This window comes from Salmo trutta, chromosome 36 (assembly GCF_901001165.1).
Source record: "Salmo trutta chromosome 36, fSalTru1.1, whole genome shotgun sequence".
NCBI classification, from domain to species: Eukaryota; Metazoa; Chordata; class Actinopteri; order Salmoniformes; family Salmonidae; genus Salmo; species Salmo trutta.
The window spans coordinates 32,473,155-32,483,943 of record NC_042992.1 but is presented as its reverse complement, the minus strand read 5'-3'; the positions used below and the strand labels follow the sequence as shown (position 1 = coordinate 32,483,943).

At 42.2% G+C, this 10,789-nt stretch overlaps 2 long non-coding RNA genes across 2 annotated transcripts; both read right to left on the bottom strand.

Moving 5' to 3' along the window:
- Positions 1 to 5,746: 5,746 nt before the first annotated feature.
- Positions 5,747 to 6,099, bottom strand: LOC115176225 (uncharacterized). Its single transcript, XR_003872188.1, has 2 exons — positions 5,938 to 6,099; positions 5,747 to 5,807 (listed from the first exon to the last, which is right to left on the bottom strand). It is a non-coding gene; the product is annotated as an uncharacterized LOC115176225 (long non-coding RNA).
- Positions 6,100 to 6,215: 116 nt separating this feature from the next.
- LOC115176226 (uncharacterized) lies at positions 6,216 to 6,814 on the bottom strand. The gene is made up of 2 exons (XR_003872189.1): positions 6,770 to 6,814; positions 6,216 to 6,320 (listed from the first exon to the last, which is right to left on the bottom strand). It is a non-coding gene; the product is annotated as an uncharacterized LOC115176226 (long non-coding RNA).
- Between the last annotated feature and the right edge of the window lie 3,975 nt (positions 6,815 to 10,789).

The following is a 10,789-nucleotide window of genomic DNA, read 5'->3' as shown; positions in this document are numbered from 1 at the left end:
TTGGTTAAGCTTTGGTTAGTTGTTTTGAAAAAGGAAACTGGGAGATAGCATGGGAGCATCTGAAATAAATAGTTCAGTCTAGGGAGGATGTTCATACGGATGACATTAATTCTTCCGACTACGCTAATTGGGAGGGAGATCCAGGTTTGGAGATTGTTCTTGATTTGATCTAGGAGTGGAAGATAATTTCAGATCTGGTGTTATGAAGATCCCAAGGTATTGAAACCCCTGTCTTCCATTGAAATGGACATAGTGTCTTCATAGAGCTGGTGAGTGTAAGATTGAGAGGGCAGACAGTGGATTTGTTAAAATTGATCTTATATCCTGAAAACTTGCCATACTGAGCAATTGTGTAAAAAATGGGAGGGAGGGATTTCTCAGGTTTAGACATATTGAGCAAGACATCATCTGTGTAAAGCGAAAACACCCATAATACTTGGATTGCTCCTTATCAACTCTGCCAGAGGCTCCGCCCCCAACAAGTAGAGCAGGGGGGACAGCGAGCACCCTTGTCTTGTGCCCCGTTTTTTTAATCTCCCGAGTATAGTCCAAGTTCAGCTTTGGCTGCTTTAAGTTGACTCCAGGAGGTGCTGTCTGGGGATTGTTTATGTACTTTTTCACAGCGTTCCAGCTCCCTCTCAAGATCTAGCCTGTGTGCTTCCATTGCCTTTTTCTTAGAGGAAGCATATACAATTAGATGACCTCTTAGTGTGGCTTTGGCAGCGTCCCACATTGTGGCCGGAGAAACAGGAGAATCTTTGTTGTCTTGTGTGTAGTTGTCTATCCATGTGGTTACCGATGTATGGAACGCTTCGTTTGATAACATGGAGGTGTTGAATTTCCAGCTCTTTGACCTCGGAATGTTTTTGCAGAGGTCAAAGCGGAGGTGGACAAAATAAATCTCCCCTCTGGATCAGATATGTTTTTGTCAATTATGAGTGGAACATTCTTATGGATAAGTATGGCTGTACCTCTACTGTTTGATTTGAAAGATGAGAAATACACCTGTCCCACCCAAGCTCTGCGGAGTTTGGCATGTTCGGCATCACAGAGGTGTGTCTCTTGTAATAGCGCAATGTCTGCTTCTTCCTTTTTAAGAGCAAATAGTATCTTTTTCCATTTTATTGCATGACCTAGACCATGGCAGTTCCATGTCAATAGATTTAAGGTACTAGTCAACGTCATCGAACAGTAGTCGAACTTTAGTGCAAGTCATCTCTGGGTAAAGGTGGATAATAGTTACAGCTGCGTTCACATAAAATAACAATCTCTGAACACCCCAGCCGAGTTCCCAAACAACTCGACATATTCCGTTGGATCTATTACCCCCACGCTCAGTCTCAATTCTGTGTTCCCAAAAAACGGGAACAGTTAGCAACGCACAACGTCTCCCCACCCACCAAGGAAATGCCTCATCCTCTCCGCCCCGCATTGAGTAAATGACAACGTAGCCCCCGTCCAGACCACATTAAAAGAGGGAGAAAATAAAATCTATAGCCCAGCCTACATATACCTCCCCCAAGGGACATAGGGAACCACAAGTAATAATAGCACAAAAAAAGGTAAATAAAAGTAGGCTGAAACGTTAGTAGGCCTAGGTTAGGCTATAGAACCTATCCCTCTCAGCTAAAGGAAAATAAATATAGATTAGACGGCTATAATGACATTTAGCGGGGCGGGTGGGTCTTTGGATGTCGGCTATATGTTGTCTTACCTCCTTTAGTAATAACAGTAATCACATTTAGTCATTAGTCCATTTCTCATTGACCAGGATTGTCTTTCAAAAAACGTTTTGCCTCTTCGGGAGTTTTGAACTGTCGCAGGGCTCCTTGGTGAAGAATCCTGAGCTCGTTTGGGTATTTGAATCCCCTAAAGATGCCTCGGTCAATGGAGTATTTCTTCACCTCGTCAAACTCTCGGCGCTGTCGGCGTATTCCAGCTGACAGGTCCTGGTGTAAAGTAAGTTTGGCGTTTCCAACTGTAATGGTGTTGATTTTCACCGCCTGTAGGACTCATTCCTTGTCGGTGAATCTCAGGAAACGTATGGTGATTGGGCGCGGTGGCTGTCTGGCTGCTGGTGGGGGCCTCAGTGCTCGGTGAGCTCTCTCGAGTTCTATGGGCCTGTCGGTGGACAGGTGAAGCCACTCGGGGAGATTGTCTTGCAGGTAGCGGATCAGTGGCATGTTTCCCTCTTCTTTTTCACCCAGATTTAATTGAACACAATTATTCCTTCGCCCCCTGTTTTCCAGGTCCTGTGTTTTCTCTTCCAGATGCTCTATTTTCTTTTTAGCATATGCTATTGTTTCCATGGCGTCTGTCAGTAAGTTTTCCATGGATAGGATTCGCCCCTCTGCCTCGTCCAGGCCCCCCGCGTTGATGGCTATCTTGTTGTTGATGTCAGGCAAAGCATTTTCCAGGATTGTCACCTTACCCCCATCGCACTGAGCTGAGAGTTAATGGCATCTAATTTAATGTTGAGTTCTGTACGTTGGGATCTCCGTTCAGAAAGGATGTCTTCGACAGAGTGCGAGGTTGGCATTTGTTGGGCCTTGGGGGGGGAACGGGTCCTCTTGCTCCTGGCTAATTGCGCTATCTTTTTCCGGCGCTAATGCTCGAGTCAGGGTAAAAATGTCACCTGTAACATCGCATTTTGTAGGCGCCATGACTTTTTGACTAAAGCTAAAGGAGTTTTAACTTGAAGTGGAGGTAAGATTAGGAATTGGAAACTACTTGTGTGGCGCTCTTAGTTCATGCGGCCATCTCGATCAAGGGTCACGTGATCCCCCGCCCGGTTGTTTGTTTTATATAGTAAAATGTAATTAAAGTAACAGTACACCGATAATGTCATAATATTGCAATACTGAATTGTATAGATGGGTTATGGTTAAGCTGGCATAAGCGAATGAGAGGGGATTTCAGTGAATATTGGTGAAGATATTGATAAAGAACAAACCGCTAGGGTTAGGAAAAAACTACAAAATGGCGCCACATTTATAGTTCACAACTTTTCCGGTTTCTGTAACATAATAATTTATCTGTTTCATCATTTAATAATCCGACAATGTTTACGACATTCAAATGAAAAAAACATTGCGGAACAATAATTTCTGAATAGTTTAAAAATATAATTAGAAAATTCAGAAACATAGTCTATTACGTCACGGGCATTGCGACGCACATAACCAAAACAAACTCTGACCGAACAACCAAACCAAAGACATGGCCAAACGCTGTGACAACACAGATATATATACAGTGAGGGAACAAAGTATTTGATCCCATGCTGATTTTCTACGTTTGCCCACTGACAAAGAAATGATCAGTCTATACTTTTAATGGAAGGTTTATTTGAACAGTGAGAGACCGAATAACAACAAAAAAATCCAGACAAACGCATGTCAAAAATGTTATAAATTGATTTGCATTTTAATGAGGGAAATAAGTATTTCACCCCTCTGCAAAACATGACTTAGTACTTGGTGGCAAAACCCTTGTTGGCAATCACAGAGGTCAGACGTTTCTTGTAGTTGGCCACCAGGTTTGCACACATCTCAGGAGGGATTATGTCCCACTCTTTGCAGATCTTCTCCAAGCCATTAAGGTTGAGGCTGACGTTTGGCAACTCGAACCTTCAGCTCCCTCCACAGATTTTCTATGGGATTAAGGTCTGGAGACTGGCTAGGCCACTCCAGGACCTTAATGTGCTTCTTCTTGAGCCACTCCTTTGTTGCCTTGGCCGTGTGTTTTGGGTCATTGTCACGCTAGAATACCCATCCACGACCCATTTTCAATGCCCTGGCTGAGGGAAGGAGGTTCTCATCCAAGATTTGACGGTACATGGCCCCGTCCATCGTCCCGTTGATGCAGTGAAGTTGTCCTGTCCCCTGAGCAGAAAAACACCCCCAAAGCATAATGTTTCCACCTCCATGTTTGACGGTGGGGATGGTGTTCTTGGGATCATAGGCAGCATTCCTCCTCCTCTGAACACGGCGAGTTGAGTTGATGCCAAAGAGCTCCATTTTGGTCTCATCTGACCACAACACTTTCACCCAGTTGTCCTCTGAATCATTCAGATGTTCATTGGCATACTTCAGACGGGCATGTATATGTGCTTTCTTGAGCAGGGGGACCTTGTGGGCACTGCAGGATTTCAGTTCTTTACGGCGTAGTGTGTAACCAATTGTTTTCTTGGCGACTATGGTCCCAGCTGCCTTGAGATCATTGACAAGATCCTGCTGTGTGGTTCTGGGCTGATTCCTCACCATTTTCATGATCATTGCAACTCCACAAGGTGAGATCTTGCATGGAGCCCCAGGCCGAGGGAGATTGACAGTTATTTTGTGTTTCTTCCATGTGCGAATTATCGCACCAACTGTTGTCATCTTCTCACCAAGCTGCTTGGCGATTGTCTTGTAGCCCATTCCAGCCTTGTGTAGGTCTACAATCTTGTCTCTGACATCCTTGGAGAGCTCTTTGGTCTTGGCCATGGTGGAGAATTTGGAACTGATTGATTGATTGCTTCTGTGGACAGGTGTCTTTTATATAGGTAACAAGCTGAGATTAGAAGCACTCCCTTTAAGAGTGTGCTCCTAATCTCAGCTCGTTACCTGTATATAAAAGACACCTGGGAGCCAGAAATCTTTCTGATTGAGAGGGGGTCAAATACTCATTGTTTTGTTTTTTCGACATGCGTTTTTCTGGATTTTGTTGTTGTTATTCTGTCTCTCACTGTTCAAATAAACCTACCATTAAAATTATAGACTGATCATTTCTTTGTCAGTGGGCAAAAATACAAAATCAGCAGGGGATCAAATACTTTTTCCCCCTCACTGTACGTGCATGTTCACAATTCTCCCACTATGTCAGACCTGCCTGCATAAGTGCAATTTTTTTTTTCATCTAATTTTAATAATAAAATTAGTGTATGTTTACATTTACTTTGTTTACAAACATTGGAGTAGAAAAATGTTTACATTTTGGGATCTGATGGGGTACGGCAGTTGAACTATGTTCATGAGGCATTTATAAATTCTATTCTTCAAGAATCCAAAAGTGGATGTAGCAACTGCAGACTGGCCATTTAAAGGGGTGCATCGGACCTGGTCGTGTAACCGGGCAAAAGCAGTAACAGACGAGCGCCCTTCTCAAATCTGTGCCACATGATCACATTGTCAACAAGGAAAAAACATAAAAGTTTATTTTCCATAAAATGTTCAAACTATTTTTCCTTAGGAAGGCAGATAAAGCACATATGCAAAACAAATGGAATCACTTTTCACCCAGTGCAAACTGCACCCGCCCAAACGAACACCTTCAGTCTGTGATAGATTCCTCATCATCAGAGCTGTAGTGGATGCTGTCATAGATGTCATCTAGGTCCTCTACCAGGAGGTCATCTATGAAGTTATCTTCTAGGAGGGAGGTGTCTTTGCCCATAGCTTTGCGGAATATCAGTTTGACAGAGTCCTGGAGAAGAAGAGACCTCTGCTCCCAGCTTCCGACTGATTCAATTGCCAGCCTAACACCAACAATCGTAATGTGTAGGGTAAATCAAATGAACTATTCCTTAAATACAATAGCAATTACAGGGTGCCAACATCAATTGTACATATTAATGAAAGTTCCCCTACTTTGCCTGCTTAGGTCAAGTGCCACATGTGAAGCAAGGTCTTGCACATTCTCCGATTCCCTCTTTAGGTTTTCCCAGTGCTGCTCGACTTCCTTTGGGACAATTAACTCCTCCTCCTCCTTCAGCCGTCTCAGGAGCATCACCCGGTCAAAGGCTATTTTCTTTGTGAGTAGGTCAGCTGTAAATTCATAAGAATGCAATGTGGATTTGTAACTTTAATGGCAGTGCTGTCTGTGTTTGCGCAACTGAACAAACACAGATAGCAAAACAGAAACATAGTTATTGTGACACACAAACATACTACTTACTTTGTCCATGCAGCTCCCAAGGCCATGCATGAAGGTCTGCAGAAAGGATCTTATCTGCAGATGGTATTGCTGAATCTGGTACAAGGGTGTTGTACTCCTCTATGGCAGCTGTCAATTTGGCCTTTTCTTCCAATATCTTTCTGCACAGAGGGTGTCTTTTCTTGCATCCATCTGTCATTAAAACAAAAGGAAAATTGAATTATTTGTTAAATTTCATGGCTTTGAAATGAAAGAGAAATGAAGTGTGTGCAATTCAATATTGATGAAATGTAACAAACCTGTCTGACGGTAGAGGTTCTGTTTCCTTTGTTTGATGCTAAGAAACAGGACTTCAATTGTTCTCTGTAGTACCTGGGGACCATCCATGTTCTCATTTGCTTCCTCTGAAATACAATAAATCTATAAATGAACAACGTATCTTGCACTCACTTCCTGGAGGAACATAGGGCCTGTGAAGGTTTCTGTTACAAATTATTTGTTACGTGGGGGGTGAGTGAGCCCCAACCTGGAGAACCAGGGAATGTTTTGTCTGCCTCCTACCCTTCCACCTGTCTGGCTTGATTGCACCTGCTGGTGGAATACGGGGGGCCAGGTTCCCACGGGGGGCCAGTACAAAAAAAATAAAATGCATGAAATGAAATGTATGCATTCACTACTGTAAGTCGCTCTGGATAAGAGCGTCTGCTAAATGACTAAAATGTAATGTAAAAATGAATACACCCTCTAAGGGTTAGCGCTCAGGGTCATTGGAGTAGGCAAGCCTCTCCACCACATCAAAGTGACAGTCCAGGTAAGCTACATTTAGGATATTTTTTTTTTTGTATTCATTTACCTGTATTAGCCCATTGCTGAACTTCCATTGTCCAGTTGTACAGAGTCTCATCACCTACACCCAAATCACTCTTTAACTTTGAGAGTCTGGGTCACCTCCTGGATTTTTGCTGTTGTCTGAGAATTATGACAAAAACAAAACAGAATAATTAATAGTTTTAAAATAAACGGCAACTTCGAGTCCCTCTTCATCAAGTTTGTCGTTTGTTTTCCTTGACGACTCTTTAGCTGCTGTCCACAGGGATGTTCCACATACCCCTTTTCCATAATCCTAGACAAGGAAGTAGAAGAGTATAGGTTGAAAACATGTTTTTGGGTGGGAGTGTTAATGGGACAGTGGTTAGGTTTTTAAAATCTAGCTGAGGGCGCTGAGTTATGCCGTGTTCGCTACAATGGAGATCAGAGATTGACTGTCAAAAAGAAGCACTTGTAAAGTGTGTTGCATTTCTGAACAGAGGGAGTAGTGTAACGACCCTGGACTTGGAGAGAGGATTACCATCTCTCCAAATGATATGTTTTTATTGGAATAGTGTATAACGAGTCTGCCTTTTGAGTCAGATGGCCCGAGGCCAGTCCTATTTCACATATTAGAAGATACACAGGAAACGTACATGTTTAGTCTTTGTATGGACATAGTTCACAAAGTCAGACACATCCTCATCCTTGCAGATAAATACGAAATCAAAGAATCCTTTGTCATCAGTCCTTGAAAGGATACATGAAATACATTAAATATATTTATAACATATGAAATAGCAATCAACCTCAGTAACTGATTGTGGGACACTTGACAGTGTTATGATAATTCATTTCATTACAAACTCAAAACATTTAAGCTAAAAATGAACTGCATTTGAAAACTTTCACACTGGACTAAGAAAAGGCAAACCTTGTTTGGATTGTTTAAATGATATAGAGTATGGTGTTATTTGATCAATTATGAACAGTTTTACATACCCTTTTTTGAATCGATACAGCTTCTTGTTCCCGTCCACTGACACTGCAAGCATGCCGGGGGAACAGGCTGGGCAGTCAAAGTACTGTATATCACAGACCTGATCAATTTCAGAGCGGCAGTACGTCCACTCAAAGAAGCTTTTTTGAAGATGTCTCCACAGATCATTCCGTTCTGGTAAGGGAAAAATACATATAGAAAATATATGAAATAACTTACAACAATACTATAAACAAAACGTACTATAAATGACTATGGCTGACTGGATTTGAGTTAAAGCAGGGCCAGTGCATAGTGATGACAGCAAAGCAGGTGAAAGCGAACGCAAAAGTAGAACGAGTACTTATGTTGTAAAGAGCAGGAAATATTGGATGCAAGAGGGCACAGATAAGGGGCATGGCAGGACAGTGGTGCAGGAAGCTAACACAAGAGACCTGAAGTTTTAACATAGTTGTAGTACTGGAAATACATTTTGTTACAACGCTTTGTGTAACATAACTTTAACATATTGTTACCCTGAACTCATACATTGGTAAAGCTGAGTATAATTTATTGTTACCCTGCCAAAGAAATCAGTGCACTGCTAAAAAATCTACATAAACGCCAGATGGGACATTCCTGGGGCTGACACTTTCAGCTCCTCAAAAGAGCTGAATAGATCTACCTGGTATATGGTGTCACAGTTGACAGTATCAGGCCAGTACCCATTCTTTATCAGATCTGCCAAGTTTGCTGTGTAGGTGCTAAGACTGGTTGTACAGGTCAGCACAGGCACTGTGACATTGTAGCGACCTTGAGGAAAAAAATGTAGTCTGAATTAATGTTGTTTTACATTGCATTGCTACATCACTGTTTGGTTCTTGTAGATATTGCACATACCATTTATTCCTACGAGGATGATATGTTTCCCAGGGCCAACATGGATGGTGCTTGTCAGGCAACCACATATCACCTCTGGTACGTCCAATAGTAAGAAACAATCTAGGGACAATATTTATATACAACAAACAAGAATACATTTGAACTTTGATATAATACATTCAGCTGCAAAAAAATAATACAACACACCCTGTTCATGAAGTGCATATTTTCCATCACTGTGGAGAGATATGGCTGTAGTTGGAGGAAGGGGCGTGTAGAATCCCTCCATCATGGACTCTCTGTTGTGCAGGGGGAACTTTGCATGTGTAGAGACATCGCAATAGTAAAGCTGTTTCGGCAGACAGTCTCAGCATCGCAGAATAGCCCTTTTCACATTGCATGACTGACAGATCTTCTGAGAAGCATGCTCTGCAGCCAGCAGAGAATCTACAATCTCAGGCCTGGACTCCCTCCACCTATCCTGTGAGAGTTCCTTCCTCACACTCCAACTGTGTGATGCACCAGGCACAACAGGATTTGAACACTCAGGGTCTTCTAAATCAGCTAGGAGGATGTTCATTTCTCGATGAAGTATTGCTTTTTTGAAAACACAAAAATGGGAAAAGGATCAAATTAAGAATATTATATAATTCATATATTAAAACGTAGGTGACAGCAAATATATCTCTGCACAATCTATGGTGTGACAAGCCAAAAACCTCAGCTTTGATTCTACAGTAAATTTAATTACAGGGCAGACCAAAATATTGAGTAAAGTCTAAATTGGAATATCAAACAATAGATCTTGATCCCATCGTCGAATAGAAATTCTGAATGTTCTTAAAACAGCAAAAACACACTGAGTGTACAAAACATTCTCTTTCCCAGACATGATCCCTTATTGATGTCACCTGCTAAATCCACTTCAGTGTAGATAAAGGGGAGGAGACAGGTTAAAGAAGGATTGTTAAGCCTTGAGACAATTGAGACATGGATTGTGTATGTGTGCCATTTAGAGGGTGACTGGGCAAGACAAAATATTTAAGTGCCTTTGAATGGGGTGTGGTAGTAGGTGCCAGGTCCATCGGTTTGTGTCAAGAACTGCAACGCTGCTGGGTTTTTCACAATCAACAGTTTCCCGTGTATATCATGAATGGTCCACAACCCAAAGGACATCCAGTCAACTTGACAGAACTGTGGGAAGCATGAGTCAGAAATGTGCAGGAAAAAGCTCTGCCAGGATTTTGTTATTGCACTCCCCTACAGAAGTATTTCAACAATGATGCTAATATGTTGAATTTGTCTCTATACTCCAGCATTTTGAATTGCATTGTTGAGAAGCAACCTGCAAGTAAGCATTTCGTTGGATGGTGTTACCATCAGTATCCTGTACATACGACTAATGAAACTTGCAACAAGCCCCACCAATTGACGATGTGATAAGTATTTAGACACATTTTATGTATGTATTAAAGTTGTCAAAAGTTTAGTATTTGGGCCCATATTCCTAAAACACAATGACTACATCAAGCTTGTGAATCTACAAACTTGTTGGATACATTTACAGCTTGTTTTGGTTGTGTTTCAGATTATATTGTGCCCAATAGGAACTGAATGGTGAATAATTTGTGTCATTTTGTAACAATGCCTCTCGATGGAGGGGGGTGTGTGGAATCAGGAGCAGGAGAGCAGATGGGTTCCAGGGAAAATCAACAGTTTAATAGGCGGTTCCGAAAGCGCAACACAGACACAAAGGAAAACCGCACAAATGTCGTATCCACTCCCAGGGAGGGAACGATACACACAGAGGAGAAACCTCGACTCCGCTAGCTACAAGCAATATGTCCACGGTAAACACATACCGTACTTAAAACAAAACAACGCCCGTGGTGCAGGCACGCACCCCTTACATGTACCATACAGCAATAATCCCGCACACAGCCTAACCTGCAGCGGGGAAATATAAACCCACCGAAATCAGAAAAACTACACACAGGTGTGTAAGACCAGACAGAACTAAATGAAAAGGAAAATGGGATCGGTGGCAGCTAGTAGGCCGGCGACGACGACCACCGAGCACCGCCCGAACAGGGAGAGGAGCCACCTTCGGTGGAAGTCGTGACACATTTTGTAGTCACTTTCATTGTAAGGAAGAATAGAAGATCATTGTGTGCAAAGAAAATGGGAACAAATACTACACTTCTG